The 21,902-nt window shown below is 38.8% G+C and overlaps 1 pseudogene; it reads right to left on the bottom strand.

Annotated features, from left to right (window-relative positions):
• Positions 1–21,902, bottom strand: part of LOC113897925 — a 93,165-nt pseudogene that overhangs the window by 48,007 nt on the left and 23,256 nt on the right.

Genomic DNA, 21,902 nt, shown 5'->3' with positions numbered 1-21,902 from the left:
AAAGCAGAGATTTTTCTCCTTGATTCCTTCCTGTATCTTCATTTCAGAAGCTAAAATGCCTATTTACTCAGTGCCATTTTCTTTTGAGCATGCATACACCAATCAAGGAACACACTTGCAGAAAGATTTGTTTACTTAGTGCACACATGGTCAATCACATAAATGCAAATAGGAAAAAGTAACAGTACGAAAGAAATGTTCACATCACATCAAACCCCCAGATGGTTCTCAGAACCTCTGCCATCTCAGGTGGAACTGAATTCTGGAATATGCATTTTCAAGTGAAGAGACTGTATCCCAGGAACATTGAATCAAGGCTTTGTTAGGTCTATTTAAATTTTACTTCATTATGTTCCCATTTTTTCTGCAGTTCTAGAAAAAAAAGTAATAAAAAGAAATAATTTTATACAACACTTTTAAATGTTTGAAGAACAGTTTTACAAACATTATTTCATTTCTTTCTCTCCAACAACCTTGTGATGTAGGAAAGACCTGTGTGCTCAGAAGGGTTATGTAACTTGTCAAAATACCCCTCTGTTAAGTGGTAATATGTAAATTGGAATAAACATCTTCAGTACTTTCCCACATTTCCAGGGATGGCAAGTGAGTTTTATCACACATCTTATAATCTGATTAACAAGTAGTGACTGTCTGTAGTGCTTTGCTTAGGATTTTTAGGCTATATTCTGTACCTGAGGGAAAGACAGCAGTAATTGATTAGTGATGTCTGCTCTGTATGTGGGCATAGACCTGGGTCATGAGTAATGCATACCTGCCAACCCAGAAATGTACTATAATGTGGGTGTTACGGACTAAAATTTCCCCCAACCAAATTTCTTTGTTAAAATCTAGTCCTTAATATAATGGTATTTAGAGGTTGGGCAGTTGGGAGATAATTAGATCCCAAAGGGGTAGCCCTCATAAACAAGATTAATGCCTTAGAAGACAAGACCAGAAAACTAGCTGCTTTTTCCATTGTACAAGGACAGGGCAAGAAGATGACCCTCTGTAGAAGAGAGGAGATCACTCATTAGAGCGTGGTCATACTGGTACCTTGACCTTGGACTTCCAGCCTGTAGTACTGTGAGAAATAAATTTCTGTTGCTTGTAAACCATGAAGTCAATGGAGCTTTGTTATAGCAGCCTGAATTGACTAAGATAGTGGTTTTTTTAAAAAGCGTTTTTTGAATAATCAATTTGTCTCTATAGTACTCAAGTAAAACAGGTTCTCTCTGAACAATTGGAAGTCCAGGTAAGGACTGAGCCTGTTAGTTAGCCATGGAATGCAAACATAGCTTCTTGATCTAGAAGAATTTAATTGAACTACTATTTGTCTAGATTTATGATTTTGAAACGTGGCAGAAACGTAACATAGGTATGTATTTCTTTGATTTTTCTCTTAGTCTTATTTGTTGTTTGTTTGTTTACTTATTATCACAAAAGCTCCTCCTTATCCTTTAGAAACTTAGGCAGTCCTTGGATTAGGTGAAATCCGTTTTAGAAAAGCTAATGCATGAGAATGTAAGGATGGTGACGAACAAAATTCTTTCTAAATATTCATTGGTAATATGAAGGAGAATGTGGGGGAGATCTTTTGAAATAGAAGTAATATGGTAGAGCATTCTACACTCCTAGTATTATATCAGGTAGATGACAGTCTATTTGTGGTATTGGTAAGGAGAGCATTGATTGCTGGAGTAAGTTACTTTGGAATGGCATTAATATTATGGTAAATAATTTAGTCCTATCAACCACAGGAAATATCCTTTTAAAGAAAAAGATATGTCAGAAGACATGACTTTTGGCTTTTAAGAAAATGATAAAAGACTCATATAGTTGAAATTATGTTTGAAGCTGACTACCACTGGGTGCATAACTGTCCTGATATTTTCCATTCAGTTTGCAGACAACTGACCCACTTTGGTGATGAGTCATCCAGTTACACTTTCAAACTCGGCTTTGAAAAATACACAGATAACTCTAGTGTGAAAAAAGGTATTTCCATATTCTTGCCTTAAAGTTAGATTTAGAACTATACTACCTGCTATTTTGTTTCTTCCACCAGAAGGTTTTAGCAATGACATTTTTATAAAATTAGCTGTAACACATTTTTATAGTTGAAAAGGACCATTTGAAAATATGAATTGGAATTCATCATTGGATGGTCAGCTTCAAAATTTATGTCTTCTTTGAATTCCAGAACATATGATACTAATACAAAAGGATATTTGAAGTGGAGTTAAGCAATAAATGTAGACATCATCTCTGATACTTGCTTATCCCTGGCCCCCCTACAAAAAGTCATCACCATGTACCATGATTTTACTTCCTAAATATGTCCAAAATCTGACTGTATCACTCTGGCCTTACTAGTAGCAACTTTAGGCTTAAGCTTAGGCCAAGCTACCAATCTCTCCTTAGGCTTTTAACGGAATCATAACTGATTTTCTTCTTTAACTTAATTTTTCCTCTCTCCTATTCATTCCTCAAAATGAATCTTTTTAGTGAAGCTGGTATAGAGTCTTCTCCCCAACACTGGAGTGTTAGGAACTTTTATTTCTATAAACAAATTAAATGTGCTTCAGGACCCAGCTACCCTGGGCCTTGGGACATTCAACCTCAGACAGCACAGTGGATTTAGACCAGGAAGGCCGGAGTCAGACTCTCTGAGCTCAAACAATGAATTTATAAGACATATGCTTTAAGCAACTACTTATCTCTTAAACTCTCATGCTCTTTCTTGGATAATTGGATAATAATAGTCTTCAACTTACAGATAGTCATAATGAGGTAATCCTAGTATAGCTTTAAGTACAGTACTGGCCATGAGGAAGTGAAGATGGCATGGCTGCCATGGCAGCCCTCACTACCTTCCCCCACTACCTTCCCCCAGCCTCTGAGCAGGCAGTGTTTGGCCACATCCACAGGAGCCTCTGTGGAGAAGGAAATGGCAACCCACTCTAGTATTCCTTTTTGGAGAATTCCATGGACAGAGGAGCCTAGTGGGCTACAGTTTGTGAGGGTCGCAAAGAGTCAGATGCTGAGTGACTAATACACACACACACACACACACACACACACAAGCCTCTGGGCCAGCAGTGTTTGGCCACACCCACAGGAGCTCTCACTGTGGTTTTCCTGGCATGATTCATATTGTCCACCTCCTATAGACGTCCTACAGTGAAAAATCAAGACCTGGGACTCTGCTGTCATGCAAGGTTATCAACCTCCACCCGTAATGTCTTCCCTTCTCTACTCTAACCCCTCGTCGTGGACCTGATGGTGGTGTGGAGGTGTAGGGAAAGGGCAAAGAGGTGGAGATAAAAAGACTACTTAGTCCTTTGAATAAATAATTCTGGGCCCCTCTTTCCTTATGTCAGGATGGGAAAGGAGAAACTTTTTTTTTTTTTTTTTGTCTTAGTAACCTTTCTTGTTATCCCAAACTCAGTGCTTACCATGGCAGTGACCTTGATAGAGTAATCCATTGAGGCTGACTTCCATCCTGGCACAGAGCCTATGCTCATACTGTGCCCATGCTCTTCCTCTCTTTACCTGGTGAATTTCTACTGGTCCTTCATATCTCAGATCAAAGTTACTGCAGAATCTAAAAAGAAATGATACAAATGAACTTAACTGCAAAATGGAAACAGACTCACAGACTTGGAGAATGAACTTATGGTTACCAGGAGGGATGGATGTGGGGAAGGGATAGTTAGGAAGTTTGGGATGGACACATATACACTGCTATATTTAAAATGGATAACTAACAAGGACCTATTGTATAGCACAGGGAATTCTGCTCAATGTTATATGGCAGCCTGAAAGGGAGAGTTGTTTGGGGGAGAATGGATATATTCATACATATATACATATGTATATGTATCAGTTCAGTTCAGTCTCTCAGTTGTGTCTGACTCTTTGAGACCCCATGGACTGCAGCACACCAGGCTTCCCTATCCATCTCCAACTCCCAGAGCTTACTCAAACTCATGTCCATTGAGTCAGTGATGCCATCCAACCATCTCATCCTCTGTCGTCCCCTTCTCCTCCCGCCTTCAATCTTTCCCAGCATCAGGGTCTTTTCAAATGAGTCAGTTCTTCACATCTCATGGTTTATAATGATTTTTCTTTAAATGTAGATATGATACCTGTCTCTCACCAGACTGAAAGCTCTAGGTGGGTAGGGACCATATCTGTAAAGACAGAAATTTGTGAAATTAACAGGGTGCTTGGCATGTAGTAACAATAAATACTTGATAGCTGATGGAATAGCTAATTTTTCATGAGCACTGAGAATTCATATTGTCTGTAGACCCACTCCAGTACTCTTGCCTGGAAAATCCCATGGATGGGGGAGCCTGGTAGGCTGCAGTCCGTGGGGTTGCTGAGTCTGATACAACTGAGCGACTTGACTTTCACTTTTCATTTTCATGCACTGGAGAAGGAAATGGCAACCCACTCCAGTGTTCTTGCCTGGAGAATCCCAGGGACAGGGGAGCCTGGTGGGCTGCCGTCTATGGGGTCGCGCAGAGTTGGACACGACTGTAGTACCTTACTGCCTTTTAATATTTTCTCTTAATTTTAAGGTTTTTAAATCTGCAAAGGACAGCAACTATGCAGTAATCTATTATTAATTATGTTATAGCTGAAGAACAGTTTTCATGTTTGGGTTTTCCTGTTACCTTCATTGACCAAGCATAGGAATTAGTCATTACTGCTTTCTGTTGTCTACATTGTTTATTGCAAACTATTGGTATTTAGAAGTGATCTTTTGATAAAACATTGTAAGCTTACATATTGATTTACAGCTCTGCATGTACACACACATATACACACAAAGATGGATAATAAATTCCTTTATTGCTTTTGGTCAGTTCAGTCACTCAGTCATGTCTGAATCTTTGCAACCCCATGAACTGCAGCATGCCAGGCCTCCCTGTCCATCACCAACTCCTGGACTCCACCCAAACCCATTTCCATTGAGTCATTGATGCCATCCAACCGTCTCATCCTCTGTCGTCCCCTTCTCCTCCTGCCCTCAATCTTTCCCAGCATCAGGGTCTTTTCAAATGAGTCAGCTCTTCGTATCAGGTGGCCAAAGTATTGGAGTTTCAGCTTCAACATCAGTCCTTCCAATGAATATTCAGGACTGATCTCCTTTAGATGGACTGGTTGGATCTCCTTGCAGTCCAAAGGACTCTTAAGGGTCTTCTCCAACACGACGGTTCAAAAGCATCAATTCTTCGGAGCTCAGCTTTCTTCACAGTCCAACTCTCACATCCATACATGACCGCCTTGACTAGATGGACCTTTGTTGGCAAAGTAATGTCTCTGCTTTTGAATATGCTATCTAGGTTGATCATAACTTCCCTTCCAAGGAGTAAGCGTCTTTTAATTTCATGGCTGCAATCACCATCTGAAGTGATTTTGGAGCCCAAAAAAATAAAGTCAGCCACTGTTTCCAGTGTTTCCCCATCTATTTGCCATGAAGTGATGGGACCATTTATTGCTTTGCTGCTGCTGCTGCTGCTAAGTTGCTTCAGTCGTGTCCAACTCTGTGCGACCCCATAGACTGCAGCCCACCAGGCTCCCCTGTCCCTGGGATTCTCCAAGCAAGAGCACTGGAGTGGGTTGCCATTTCCTTCTCCAATGCATGAAAATGAAAAGTGAAAGTGAAGTTGATCAATCGTGTCCGTCACTTTATTGCTTTAGGATGATATTAATCATGGATGGTAGAAATCTTCCTTCTCTTATTTCCTTCTTTCTCTGTCTTCTCTGTTTTCCTCCTCTCCCCTCCATCTGTTTCTGTCTCTCTGTCTCTGTCTCTCTCTCTCTCACACACACACTTCCTGATGTGAACTTATAATTGTCAGAAATCATGGACGCACCGGTCCATGTTAGCTTCAAGATACATGCAATATTGGGACTTCCCTCATGGCTCAGTGGTAAAGAATCTGCCTGCAATGCAGGAAATGCAAGTTCCAGCCCTGGGTTGAGAAGATCCCTTGGAGAATGAAATGGCAATCCACTTCAGTTTTCTTGCCTGGAAAATTGTACAGACCCAGGAGCCTGGCGGGCTACAGTCCATGAAGTCGCCAAAGAGTCAGATGCTATTTAGCAACTCAACAACAACAACAAATGCAATATTGAAACATTCTCTTAGAGTTTGCCATTGTGATTTAAAATTTTGCATTATCACCTTAAAGGATTAATTTTATTTGGTTGTCCTTCCAGGATTCTGCTCTTAAAATCACTTTGGTAATTAACACATGCATTTGTTTTCCAAATCTGCTCAGCTCTGCACCTTCAGCACCAAAGTGCTCTGAGCTTACACCCCTCACTCTCTTCTTGCCACCCCAGTTAACTCAGAGGAGGAATACATCCTCAAAAAATGTAAAAAGGTTATTCCGCGATCTCTCCTTTTCTCTTTTGCAGGGAGAATTTCATTTGACAAATTTGGCATGTGTGTCATCAGTCAATTAATAATTAACAAAATGTGGACCAGAATAAAATTAATCTTCAGGATATTGGCAAATCAGTGGCATTTCCGCTAATATGAATTCAGCGTGGATGAGAATCTTATTGGAGACTGAATATGTCTGTTCATTATGTAGATAAATTGATTGTTTCCAGCCTACTCTGCTAACTGGCATAGGTGTAATTTACAAAGCCAAGTCTGGGTAATATGTTGGTCTTACCTTCCATCGATGCTAAGAAGATCACAATAATTATATGAGGTGATGTTGGAAATAATTCCATCCTCCTCAGCCCTTCAAATGCTCAGAAGATTCCTTAGCCCTCTTAAATTTTGCCAAATTTTAATGTTAGGACAATAATGTACAGGGCTACTTTTAAAATATGAGTTTTATTGTATTAAGTGTAGAAATACCCTTAAGATTGTATTAAGTGTAGAAATACATTATGGAATGGCAAAAAAAAAAAAGAAGAAAAATGAAATTACTACTACACCACTGCAGTAACACATCTAATATCATTTTGATGTGAACTCTTCTAAATTATTTTTTGCATGTATTTTAAAATAGTTGCATTCATAATTTAACATACTTATTTTTCCTTGATACTATTTCAGAAATACTTCCATAATTTAGAGTTTTCAAAGTATCAATATTATCTTGATAATATATATGGAATTATTTGCTAAACATGTCTTATTGTTGGTCATTGACTGTTTGCAACTTCTCAACATTTTAAATAACATTGTAATGACTTGTTTTGTGCATAGATATTTTGATTTATTTTTCTTAAAAGAGCTCCACAAAGTGGTATTATCACTGCTTGACTTTTGAAAGGTTGAGATTAATAACATTATTATTCTTTCTGAATTGCCATAGACTCTCAATAGGAGAGAAATGTGTATTTACATAATAATTCTATAAGAGCTTTATTCAACTGAATAGTTTCAAATGCCCTTTCAATGGTCTTTCTTACTTTCCTTTTCTTGGAATAAGGTGAATCAACTTCATTTGTGGAGATATCAACAACAGCAGCAGCAACTCCAAACTGAATACTTATGCCAATGTTCCACGCCATTTTTACATTATGCTAATTCATAATCTTTGACTATGTGGATCACAATAAACTATGGAAAATTCTGAAAGAGATGGGAATACCAGACCACCTGACCTGCCACTTGAGAAACCTATATGCAGGTCAGGAAGCAACAGTTAGAACTGGACATTGAACAACAAACTGGTTCCAAATAGGAAAAGGAGTACGTCAAGGCTGTATATTGTCACCTTGCTTATTTAACTTATATGCAGAATACATCATGAGAAACGCTGGGCTGGAAGAAGCACAAGCTGGAATCAAGATTGCCAGGAGAAATATCAGTAACCTCAGATATGCAGATGACACCATCCTTATGGCAGAAAGTGAAGAGGAACTAAAAAGCCTCTTGATGAAAGTGAAAGAGGAGAGTGAAAAAGTTGGCTTAAAGCTCAACATTCAGAAAACGAAGATCATGGCAGGAAATATATGGGGAAACAGTGTCAGACTTTATTTTTTGGGGCTCAAAAATCACTGTTGTTTGTGACTGCAGCCATGAAGTTAAAAGACGCTTACTCCTTGGAAGGAAAGTTATGAGCAACCTAGATAGTATATTCAAAAGCAGAGACATTACTTTGCCAACAAAGGTCCGTCTAGTCAAGGCTATGGTTTTTCCAGTGGTCATGTATGGATGTGAAAGTTGGACTGTGAAGAAAGCTGAGTGCCGAAGAATTGATGCTTTTGAACTGTGGTGTTGGAGAAGACTCTTGAGAGTCCCTTGGACTGCAAGGAGATCCAACCAGTCCATTCTGAAGGAGATCAGTCCTGGGTGTTCTTTGGAAGGACTGATGTTGAAGCTGAAACTCCAATACTTTGGCCACCTCATGTGAAGAGCTGACTCATTTGAAAAGACCCTGATGCTGGGAAAGATTGAGGGCAGGAGGAGAAGGGGATGACAGAGGATGAGATGGCTGGATAGCATCACTGACACAATGGACGTGAGTTTGGATGAACTCCGGAAGTTGGTGATGGAGAGGGAGGCCTGGAGTGCTGAAATTCATGGGGTCGCAAAGAGTCAGACATGACTGAGCAACTGAACTGAACTAAACTGAACTAATAATCACAACAATCCCATAAAGTAGATACCTACTTTTTAGAAGAAGAAAGGAAGGTTCAAGATGGTTAGATAACTTACCTAAGGGCATACCAGGTAAATGGTAGAACTGGGATTCAAGCCCTACTCTGGTGACATATATCATGGCTTCATTATATGGATTGTCTAAAATTATGGACACAGTTTTTCAGAGTGTCCCAAAGAAGAACCGAAACTTTATGCTATGTACATTTTAATGCCACTCCAAGTGTTGATTCAAGTTAATAAATGCTATTTTACCAGGTGAATAAGGACTCTGCAGAAACAATAGTCACTTAAGGAGAAACACTGGATATAATTAAGTAATGGGCCATGTATTTCTGGGTATCTGAGTGGATAGATTGAAAACTTCATAACCAGAAAACCATGTCTCATTGTTCACTCCTACATTTCTTATCTTAAGCACAGTATTCAGGAAGAGTGCACACTCACTGTATTTTGAATGAATAAGTACTGAACTGCACATGCTAACCAGTTCTTTCAAAGCAATTACTACCCACAGCATCTGAGCCATTTACTGAGTCTTGACCAAATGTGCCTGTAAGTTGCTCAGGATCCTTTTGTAGACAAAAAAAAAAAATCCTTTTTTTTCATATAAAACTAAAATACTTTTTTTGGGAAACTGCAAAAATCTGCCAGTTAGAAAAGCAAAACAAAGCAAAAAAAGAAACAAAACATAGAGCCAGCAGGCCTAGAGCATACCATGATACTTGCATGGGGTTGGGGGGGGGGGGCGGGGGAACACACAGCTGAAAATAATTGTAAACCTATAGAATAAAAATTAATGAATATTTAAGTAGATACATAAAATGTAACAGTGCTGTGTAGTCAAATGCAATTCCACTCATTTCTTGAACTGTTATAGATTTATTTTTAGCTATATATGAGTGTGTTTTATCACATTTAAAACGACGTGGGGTGGCGCCTCCAATATTAAGAGTTCCCACAGCTGCAAAAGTTGCAACACACTGTAGCACTGCTACCTGGTTTGAGTAAAAGACAGCTCATTAGCTCTGTCCTTATTTGTTGATGGCCAGATTCCAGAAGAACAGGTGTGAGTCTTTCTTGCTGCTAGTGGTTGAGGGTCAGGAGTTGATGAGCCTCATGAAATAACATGGGCTTCCTATCTTCAGTTAAATCCCAATAGAGCCTAGTATAGTCTTTTCCTTTTTCTAATTTTATTTGGTCAAATATGTGCATGCATTTATACTTTATGAAATTGTTTTCTGCTTAAGGGATTACAATGAGGTATCAGATACCTCATGAACTTCATGGAAACTATCCTCCACATTTGGATCCTCACCCTTTCCTGTGGAAAAACTTTACCCTGGTGTGGAAACTATTAGACTTTCTCCAACCAGAAGCGTTAGGTTCTGCCTTGAGTCAATTCTGGTGGGGCTTGGTTCTGGATCTCTGAGCTGGGCTTTGCTACTCATCTTTGGTTGCTATGGTTGGGTTTCCACCATGATGGCTAGATCCCCAGATGCCATCTATCAGATTGATTGACCCTTGGCTGAACACTGACCATCCGAGTCTGCTAATGATAAACTCTGTTCACCTGCAGGTGTTGTTTACTTCTCGACCTCTTTAATGCTTGACAACTGTCTGCCCAAACTTTCTTTACTGTCCCCGCAGTCTTTAGTTTGCTTCTAGGCTTTTCCCCACAAAAGCCGAGAAACTTTTCTTTTGGTTTGTCTGGCTTGGCCTCTAAGGGGTAGCCTAACGTCTGTGTCCAGCCTCCTCCAGGCTGGCCAATTGTGACACTGACGAAATCCCGGATCCTGAAGCAAAAGAGAATGATATACAGTTGAGCTACGTGAGAAGCAGAAACAGTGAGTAATAATATTAAGCAAATGCATTTGTAATTTTGTTATTTAAAAGCATGCTGAAACAGATTTTTTTTTTTCAAGACTGTCTTCACCTTAATTTTCTCATTTATTCTGTGTAGAAATTTTTGGTTTCAGGCAAATGGAGTCAGAATGAAAATGGATGCTTTTTCATTTTTTGGAGTGTGGGGGGAGGTGTGGTGTCTTAATTACTAAGGTATATAACTTATTGGAGAAGGAAATGGCAACCTACTCCACTGTTCTTGCCTGGAAAATCCCAGGGATGGTGGAGCCTGGTGGGCTGCCGTCTATGGGGTCGCACAGAGTTGGACACGACTGAAGCGACCTAGCAGCAGCAGCAGCATAACTTATTGAAGAAGAATCATACAGATTTCAACATGGAAACTTTTATTTTTTTAAATATTTTCTATCTCAGGTTGAACTTTAAGAAAGTTCCTTCAGTGACTTTTTCCCCTCTTACTGCTTCTCGACCATAATGCCTCAAGCTGCCTTGCTTTCTCTCAGAGAAGTTGCTTCCTCCTTTGCTCACTATCTAGTTTCTTGTGGTTGTCATTCAGTCGCTAAGTTGTGTCCAACTCTTTTTTAATCCATGGACAATAGCCCACCAGGCTCCATTCTCCAAGGGACTTTTCAGGGAAGAACACTGGAGTGAGTTGCCATTTCCTTCTCCAAGGATCTTCCTGATGCAGGGATCGAATCCACATCTCCTGCGTCGGCAGGTGAAAATCACTAAGGAAGACCCAGTATCTGGTTAGACAGTTACTAATGTTGGTTACGGCGGTTTGCTTTTTTTTTTTTCTGGAGTTAGAGACTTCGGTCTTGACTCTGGCCAGTCATCCTATAAATATGTGTGGTATATTTCAGTGGGAACAGGCTAGAGAATAGGATTGAATTTGAATGTAACGCGCACGTGAACAGTGCTTCTGATGGAAGGTCAGTAACATCGCCTTGGTATGAAGGAAAGCTTTATTAAGTAATGAAACCACTTTCTTGGCTTTTTCCTCCTTTTTATTTATTTTTTTGTCATCCACTGATGGTGGATTTATCAGTTGGTTGATTGGGAGTAGAATATTTTTACTCTTGTTCTTATTTGGTGCTTGGCTTCATCTGAAAAGAAATAATGATTTTCCTCTTAGATTCATTTGTATATCTTATTTCCAGTGCTCTTATGAAGGAAGAAAGTACAACTATGGTTCTATACAACATATGGTGTGCTATTTAGCTACCTGTGGGACCTTTTCTGCCATCTAATAACCCTTAGTATATTATCAAAGATAGAGCTGAAATTGTGGCTCCAACTGGCTACCTTCTTTTAAAAAAATGAAAATGGAATGAGGCCAAGTAAGATGAAACAGGAAAGTTATGCCTTTTAATCATAATTGCCTAAAACTATGGTTGCCCTTTCCTTCTGGTGTCCAAGTGGTTGCGTGGCTTTCTGTTATCCAAACATCAATTACTCAGCCTGAAGTGATTTAGATTTAAAGCAGAAGTCATACCCTTCTGTAATTATGGCTATTTGATAAATGATCTTGACATTTTTGCGTTTTCAGTATTGTGAGGAAAAAATCCAGTTTTAAAATTTGCCCTTTTAGAAATTAGAAAATTAAAAATTAATCAGATTGAATGTTGCATGTCTGCAAAAAAGAAAATTCCAGATGTCATTTCATCCATTAAAGGACAGGTGTTCCCTTTTTAAGATTTGATGTATGCAGTGAATACCAGCTTTACTATTTTAATAACACCTTGGATTGAATAGTTAAAATTTTTGTCAAATATTTCCATATAATCTTACATAGCTAATGGGGTTGAAAAATAAGGCAACCTCTGATGAATGGATATTGCCAATTAAAAAGATTTCCCCAAAGTGCTCTATGCTTCATGAAACTTTTATTGGCAAGTTACATATTAAGTAGTGAATCCTAATTTTCTAATTCTGTATTAGAATGATAATTTTTATATACGGAATGGTATATAATTTATAAAGAGTCTATTTGGTAAATGGCATTCATACTCAGATTGAGAACAAAACAATCTTTTAATAAAATACTGATCTGGGACTCATTTGAGGACTTCAGTGATCTCATTTTCCTATTTATTATTTTTGTTCCTATCCCCCACTCCAAAGACATAAGTCATTCCTCTACACTGAGAGGTGAAACATAGAGTGTTAGGAAATGGATAGACTTTGGAATTATAAGGATATGAGGTTGAATTTTATCTTTGATTCTTTTTTTTTTAATTTTATTTTTAAAACTTTACAATATTGTATTAGTTTTGCCAAACATCAAATTGAATCCACCACAGGTATACCCGTGCTCCCCATCCTGAACCCTCCTCCCTCCCCATACCCTCCCTCTGGGTCGTCCCAGTGCACCAGCCCCAAGCACCCAGTATCGTGCATCGAACCTGGACTGGCGACTCGTTTCATACATGATATTATACATGTTTCAGTGCCATTCTCCCAAATCTCCCTACCCTCTCCCTCTCCCACAGAGTCCATAAGACTGATCTATACATCAGTGTCTCTGTGGGCAATTTAACAACTCTTTACAGAGTAAAATTTTTCTCACCAATATTACTATAAGAGCAATAGGTAATATTGCAATTAGCAATAGCTAGATAATATATGCTAATTCCTTTAAGACAAATTATAAATATAATCTAGTTTAATTTTCACAATACCACCACAGGACAGCTATTATTATTTACATATTACATATGAGAAAATAAAGTCCTGGGCTAAGTAATTCTTCCCATTTCATTCAGTAAGTGCCAAGAGTCAATATTCAAACTCAGACCTCTATTTCCCTTTGTGAAAAGTGGCATTATATTCTCTTGCAAGGTTGTGAGAATTTAATGAAATAATGTAGTATATTTCCAGGCACTGTGTAAATGCTCTACATTTTAAAATCATATTTAGCCTTCTTTTTTTTTCTCTACTTCTAGTCATTTTCTAATTCCTGCTTTTTATATCTTTTAGCCTTCTTTTCCCTCTTCTTTTTCTCAATATTACTGTCCTATTTCATGATATCATTTTTTTTCCTTTGCATTGTTTTCCCTGGCCCTGCTTCTTAGCATTTTATCTACTTTCCCTTAACAACATATCCTAAGAAATATTCTAAGATAGAATTTCAGTCATATGACAACCTCTATACCCTTCTCCTTGTAAGCCTTTATAGAAACCTAGACTAACTCCTCATGACTTATAAAGCAGTTTTAATTCTTGGCACAACTTTTAGGCCCTTTCCAAAGTGGACATGTACTACTTCTCTAAGCTTTGTTACACTTCACAGCTGCAAACTTAACTAATCTCACTTTCCTTGAGCAGAGTGTATATCTGTCTAATTTTTGGCCTCTCTACTATTGCACATATGATGATTTCCATCTGATAGGTCTTCCCTTCCTTCCCCTCCCTGCTCCCACTGCAGCCTGCCATTTCCACCCACAAAGCCATTTGAAAACCACCTCTTGCATGATGCCTTTCCTACCTTTAATCAGAATCTTCCCTCTGTCTTTCATCCCTATTTGATATTCTGTTAAATTACTTATAAAGTTTTCCTTTTACTAATATTAGTTGTACCCACATCTTCCTCCAGTGTTAATTTTATTAAGTTAAAAAAATTTAATCCCTTTGAAAAGAGACACCATACCTAGCTTGTCTTTCCATGTTCTAAGTAGCACCACATACAATACCTTATATCCAGTAGAACTAAGATCAACTGAATTAAACAGAAGTTCAAAAAGTTTTGGCCACAGCAATCAGTGCAGAAAAAGAAATAAAAGGAATCCAAATTGGAAAAGAAGAAGTAAAACTCTCACTATTCGCAGATGACATGATCCTCTACATAGAAAACCCTAAAGATTCCACCAGAAAATTACTAGAAATAATCAATGACTATAGTAAAGTTGCAGGATATAAAATCAACACACAGAAATCCCTTGCATTCCTATACACTAATAATGAGAAAACAGAAAGAGAAATTAAGCAAACAATTCCATTCACCATTGCAACAGAAAGAATAAAATACTTAGGAATATATCTACCTAAAGAAACTAAAGACCTATATATAGAAAACTATAAAACACTGGTGAAAGAAATCAAAGAGAACACTAACAGATGGAGAAATATACCATGTTCATGGATTGGAAGAATCAATATAGTGAAAATGAGTATACTACCCAAAGCAATATATAGATTCAACGCAATCCCTATCAAGCTACCAACAGTATTCTTCACAGAGCTAGAACAAATAATTTCACAATTTGTATGGAAATACAAAAAACCTCGAATAGCCAAAGTGATCTTGAGAAAGAAGAATGGAACTGGAGGAATCAACCTACCTGACTTCAGGCTCTACTACAAAGCCACAGTTATCAAGACAGTATGGTACTGGCACAAAGACAGAAATATTGATCAATGGAATAAAATAGAAAGCCCAGAGATAAATCCACGCACATATGGACACCTTATCTTTTACAAAGGCAAGAATATACAGTGGATTAAAGACAATCTCTTTAAAAAGTGGTGCTGGGAAATCTGGTCAACCACTTGTAAAAGAATGAAACTAGACCACTTTCTAACACCATACACAAAAATAAACTCAAAATGGATTAAAGGTCTAAACGTAAGACCAGAAACTATAAAACTCCTAGAGGAGAACATAGGCAAAACACTCTCCGACATACATCACAGCAGGATTCTCTATGACCCAGCTCCCAGAATATTGGAAATAAAAGCAAAAATAAACAAATGGGACCTAATTAACCTTAAAAGCTTCTGCACATCAAAGGAAACTATTAGCAAGGTGAAAAGATAGCCTTCAGAATGGGAGAAAATAATAGCAAATGAAGCAACTGACAAACAACTAATCTCAAAAATATACAAGCAACTCCTACAGCTCAACTCTAGAAAAATAAACGACCCAATCAAAAAATGGGCCAAAGAACTAAATAGACATTTCTCTAAAGAAGACATACAGATGGCTAACAAACACATGAAAAGATGCTCAACATCACTCATTATCAGAGAAATGCAAATCAAAACCACTATGAGGTACCATTTCACACCAGTCAGAATGGCTGCGACCCAAAAGTCTACAAATAATAAATGCTGGAGAGGGTGTGGAGAAAAGGGAACCCTCTTACACTGTTGGTGGGAATGCAAACTAGTACAGCCACTATGAAGAACAGTGTGGAGATTCCTTAAAAAACTGGAAATAGAACTGTCTTATGATCCAGCAATCCCACTGCTGGGCATACACACTGAGGAAACCAGAAGGGAAAGAGACACGTGTACCCCAATGTTCATCGCAGAACTGTTTATAATAGCCAGGACATGGCAGCAACCTAGATGTCTATCAGCAGATGAATGGATAAGAAAGCTTTGGTACATATACACAATGGAGTATTACTCAGCCATTAAAAAGAATACATTTGAATCAGTTCTAATGAGGTGGATGAAACTGGAGCCTATTATACAGAGTGAAGTAAGCCAGAAGGAAAAACATAAATACAGTATACTAACGCATATATATGGAATTTAGAAAGATGATAATAATAACCCGGTGTACGAGACAGCAAAAGAGACACTGATGTATAGAACAGTCTTATGGACTCTGTGGGAGAGGGAGAGGGTGGGAAGATTTGGGAGAATGGCATTGAAACATGTAAAATATCATGTAAGAAACAAGTTGCCAGTCCAGGTTCGATGCACGATACTGGATGCTTGGGGCTAGTGCACTGGGACGACCCAGAGGGATGGTATGGGGAGGGAGGAGGGTTCAGGATGGGGAACACATGTATACCTGTGGCGGATTCATTTTGATATTTGGCAAAACTAATACAATTATGTAAAGTTTAAAAATAAAATAAAATTAGAAAAAAAAAAAAAGCAGACACCCTGGAGTCAAAGAGCAGAAGCTTAGGAAGCAGGTAAAACCAATTTAAATAATACATCTGCCAATTGAGAGCTTAATTAGGCCTCAGTTTTCATATCCATAAAGTGGGATAATAGTGTCTATCTCAGATAATTGTTGGAAAGATTGAAGTAGCATATGCCAAGAGCTAACACTTCAGTATATGCTTGCTCCTAGTGCTTTACATATATTGATTCATTTAATCCTTATAATAGCCCTGTGAAGTGAGTGCTATTATCTTGTTTTTAGAATGAGCAGTCTGAGGCAAAGAGGAATTAAGTGTCTTGGCCACAGTTACACAGCTAATGAGTGGAAGAGTTGGGATTTGAATGCAGGCAGTCAGGCTCTAGAAAGCACATGTTGCCCTCTTAGTTCATTTCTCCTTTCCATGACTCGACAGAGGGATTATTACAGTCAATGATCCAGCAAGTGCTTGTGGATGTCAGTGTTCCAGGCAGGCTGTGGTCTCTGGCCCTCCGCTGTGTCAGTGTCACGGGACAGGTAGACACTAGGTAAGCAGTTTGACGAGGCCTGTGGTAGCAGTATTCACAGCTTGCTCTGAGGACAAAAATATTTACTCATCACTCAGGTTTTTATTTTCTAAGAGTGTCCTTTACAAGGGAAATTTCTCTTTTCTGTTCTTGATGCAGTAATACTTAAATGATTTAGAGAAATCCTAATATGAGGTTTATAATTCTAGGCCCTAAATAGTCTATGAGTCTCAAGGCCTCATTAATATCTTTTTTTTTCTGTTGCTTAGTTCTTTGACTTTTGAAAATCAGATGGGCTGCTTCATGGACTTTGGTCTATAAATCAAATGAAACCTTAAGAAAGACAGTTTTTGTACACTCACATGAAGACCCTAGTGAAGAAGTTTACCTGTGCTTGAAACAAAATGTGGGTGAGCAAATCTTACTCTTGTTCTTGTGTCCTAGGTTGAATATTCCCAAACCAGGGGTGGGGAATAGCCATATAGATGTGAGACCCTGTGCCCCAGAATTGGACGTCTTCAGTGGTTCATATTAAGGTTGTTCACCACTCTATCCTCAGTAATTATCCCCAAAGTAATAGGAAGTGAATACACACACAAAGAAATATATTCCAATAGCACTTATCCAGTCTAATTTAAAGTAAAATCTTACACACGCACACACACACAATTTCCTGGCAACTAGCCAGCTACCAAGTACCCATTTGGCAGAATAGCTGATTTCCTTTCAGAATGCGATTTGTACAAAAATAAGCCTTGAAGGAGGAGGTGAGAGATGGGAAATAGGCTGAAGAGAAAAAGATCTTATTTAGTATGGGTACATCCTTCAGTGCTTGTCATGTGTGCTTTTGCTTTTGATACTATTAGCTTTCATGTTTATTATGGCTATAGGCATGTTGATTTGCAATTTTCACACTCAGTCCAAAAATGTTCACACTCAGTCACATTTCTGTCCATAAATGTTCTTTCAAGACAGAGGGGAATTCTCTTTGTTTAATAGATTTCTGAGAAATGGCAGCATACAAAGCACTTGGTGATATCCTAGGAGTAGAAGTGAGACTAGTTAGAATCCCTGAGAAGTTGGAATTATTCCAAAAGCTACCCTAGCAGGGATAGAAATCCTTCCCAAGCAAGTAGGGCCTATGTATAAAACTCTAGTCATCGTATCTAAAACATAAAATGAATATCAAGGTTAAAAAAAAGAAGAGAAAATACACCTTTTCCCCCCTCTTAGTATGATGGCTTTTTGCTCCTCTTTTCCCTAACTCCAGTTCAAGAGAGGTGTGATTGGATGAGATGAGATGAAGGCCAGCATCATATGTCTCAGTACAATGGTGGTATCCTCACTAAGATGCATATTAGAACTATTTTAGGTGCTTCCAAAAAAAAAAAATAATAAATTTCCAGGGCCCCACCCCATATGTATTGATTTTCTTGGTCAGTGGTGGAATATGTAGTTTTAAAGAACTTACCTAGGGATTTTAATGATCAGCCATTTTTAGAAAACTAATATCACGAATTTGGTATTTTTAAAGTTTCACATCATTCTACTGTGTGTTCAGGAAAGAGAACTACTGTACACCATTGGGGAGGTCAGATGTAGGGGAAAAGTATAGATGGGTATAGAGTATGGAAATCAACTAAATAGAGATACTTAAAGACAATAAAAAGAAGATAACAGATTTGGAATCAGTGATGTCTGAAGCCCTTTTTGTCTTTAAAATTCTAAGGCTCAAAGCACTGAGATTGATAACCCTGCAGTATTTCATTTATGGCTTGTCTCCAATCTGTGATGTACATTTGCATTCTCATAGGGCTTCCTTGGTGGCTCAGATGGTAAAGAATCTGCTTGTGATGCAGGAGACCCGGGTTCAACCCCTGGGTTGGGAAGATCTCCTAGAGAGGGGAATGGCAATCCACTCCAGTATTCTTGCCTGGAGAATTCCATGGACAGAGGAGCCTTGTGGGCTGCAATTCATGTGGTTGCAAAGAGTCAGATGTGACTGAGCAACTAACACTATAGATGAAAAGAAACAAACAAAACTAATACTAGTGTGGTTGTTAGAGATAAGGAGTGTGCCAGTCACTGTGGAGATGGAAAAGAAGGCTAGGTAGTGACCATATTTGTCTAAAAATGAGAGAGAGTGGTACCTCTTACCCAAATATGAGAAAGATAGAACTCTCTTTTACTTAGTAACTACTATGGGACAAATATTTTGCTGCCTTTATATGAGTAAAAATCATAGTAGCAGCCAACACTTCCATGGTCTTTTTATCTGCCAGGCATTGTTCTTAAGTAGTTTATATGTATTAACCTATTGAGTCCTTAAAAATAATCTTAAAATTTGAGACTGTTATGTTCCCCATTTACAGATGAGGAGCATCTGTAGGAGTAGCAACTGAGGCCCAGATAGACTGCAACTTACTCCAGTGTCACAGAATTAAACAGTAGCCCCTGATAGTTCAGTTGGTAAAGAATACGCCTACAATGCAGGAGACCCCGGTTCGATTCCTGGGTTGGGAATATCTGCTGGAGAAGGGATAGACTACCCACTCCAGTATTCTTGGGCTTCCCTTGTGGCTTAGCTGGTAAAGAATCTGCCTGCAATGTGGGACACCCCGGTTCGATTCCTACATTGGGAAGATACCCTGGAGAAGGGAAAGGCTACCCACTCCAGCATTCTGGCATGGAGAATTCCATGGATGGTACAGTTCATGGGGTCACAAAGAGGTGGACACTACTGAGCGGCTTTCACTTTCATGTTTAGATTAAACCTCAGTTCAGTTCAGTTCAGTCGTTTAGTGGTGTCCAACTCTTTGTGACCCCATGGACTGCAGCACGCCAGGCTTCCCTGTACATCACCAACTCCCAGAGCTTTCTCAAACTCATGTCCGTTGAGTTGGTGATGCCATCCAACCATCTCATCTTCTGTCATCCCCTTCTCCATCCAACCATCTCATCTTCTGTCATCCCCTTCTCCTCCTGCCTTCAATCTTTCCCAGCAACAGGAACTTTTCTAATGAGTCAGTTCTTCGCATCAGGTGGCCAAAGTATTGGAGTTTCAGCTTCAGCATCAGTCCTTCCAATGAATATTCAGGACTGATTTCCTTTAGGATGGACTGGTTGGATCTCCTTGCAGTCCAAGGGACTCTAAAGAGTCTTCTCCAACACCACAGTTCAAAAGCATCAATTCTTTGGTGCTCAGCTTTCAGCTTTCTTTATAGTCCAACTCTCATCTCCATACATGACTACTGGAAAAATCATAGCTTTGGCAAGACGGATGTTTGTTGGCAAAGCAATGTCTCTGTTAATATGCTGTCTAGGTTGGTCATAGCTTTTCTTCCAAGGAGAAAGTGTCTTTTAATTTCATGGCTGCAGTCACAAACAACAGTGATTTTGGAGCCCCAAAAAATAAAGTGTGTCACTGTTTCCATTATTTCCACATATATTTGCCATGAAGTGATGGGACTGGATGCCATGATCTTAGTTTTCTGAATATTGAATTTTAAGCCAACTTTTTCACTCTCCTCTTTCACTTTCATCAAGAGGCTCTTTAATTCTTCTTCACTTTCTGCCATAAGGGTGGTATCATTTGAATATGTGAGGTTATTGATATTTCTCCCAGCAATCTTGATTCCAGCTTGTGCTTCATCCAGCCTAGCATTTTGTATGATGTACCTGCATATAAGATAAATAAGCAGGGTGACAACATACAGCCTTGACGTACTCCTTTCTCAATTTGCAACCAGTCTGTTGTTCCATGTGCAGTTCTAACTGTTGCTTTATGAGTGCATGAAGATTTCTCATGAGGCAGGTCAGGTAGTCTGGTATTCCTATTCCTTGAAGAATTTTCCACAGTTTGTTGTGATCCACACAGTCAAATGCTTTGGTGTAGTTGATAAAGCAGAAGTAGATGTTTTTCTGAAACTCTTGCTTTTTTGATGATCCAGTGGATGTTGGCAATTTGACCTCTGGTTCCTCTGCCTTTTTAAATCCATCTTGCACATACGAAAGTTCACGATTCATGTACTGTTGAAGCCTGGCTTGGAGAATTTTGAGCATTACTTTGCTAGTGTGTGAGATGAGTGCAATTGTGCGGTAGTTTGAGCATTCTTTGACATTGCCTTTCTTTGGGATTGGAATGAAAACTGACCTTTTCCAGTCCTGTGGCCACTGCTAAGTTTTCCAAATTTGCTGGCATGCTGAGTGCAGCACTTTCACAGTATCATCTTTCAGGATTTGAAATAGCTCAACTGGAATTCTATCGCCTCCACTAGCTTTGTTTGTAGTGATGCTTTCTAAGGCCCACTTGACTTCATATTCCAGGATGTCTGGCTCTAAGTGAGTGATCATGCAGTCATGGTTATCTGGGTCATGAAGACCTTTCTTGTACAGTTGTTCTTCTTCTTGCCACTTCTTTTTAATATATTCTGCTTCTGTTAGGTCCATACCATTTCTGTCCTTTATTGTGCCCATCTTTGCATGCAGTGTTCCCTTTGTATCTCTAATTTTCTTGAAGAGATCTCTAGTCTTTCCCATTCTATTGTTTTAATCTATTTCTTTGCACTGATCACCGAGGAAGGCTTTCTTATCGCTCCATGCTATTTGGAACTCTGTGTTCAAGTGGGTATATCTTACCTTTTCTCCTTTGCCTTTCACTCCTCTTCTTTTCTCAGCTATTTGTAAGGCCTCCTCAGACAACTGTTTTACCTTTTTGCATTTCTCTTTCTTGGGGATGGTCTTGATCACTCTCTCCTATACAATGTCACGAACCACCATCCATAGTTCTTCAGGCACTCTGTCAGACTAATCCTTTGAATCTGTTTGTCACTTCTACTGTATAATCATAAGGGATTTGATTTAGGTCATACCTGAATGGTCTAGTGGTTTTCCCCACTTTCTTCAATTTGGCATAAGGAGTTCATGATCTGAGCCACAGTCAACTCCTCGTCTTGTTTTTGCTGACTGTATAGAGCTTCTCCACCTTTGG

This window comes from Bos indicus x Bos taurus, chromosome 8 (assembly GCF_003369695.1).
Source record: "Bos indicus x Bos taurus breed Angus x Brahman F1 hybrid chromosome 8, Bos_hybrid_MaternalHap_v2.0, whole genome shotgun sequence".
Taxonomy (NCBI): domain Eukaryota; kingdom Metazoa; phylum Chordata; class Mammalia; order Artiodactyla; family Bovidae; genus Bos; species Bos indicus x Bos taurus.
The sequence above is the reverse complement of the archived record's forward strand: the minus strand, read 5'-3'. Positions and strand labels throughout refer to the sequence as shown.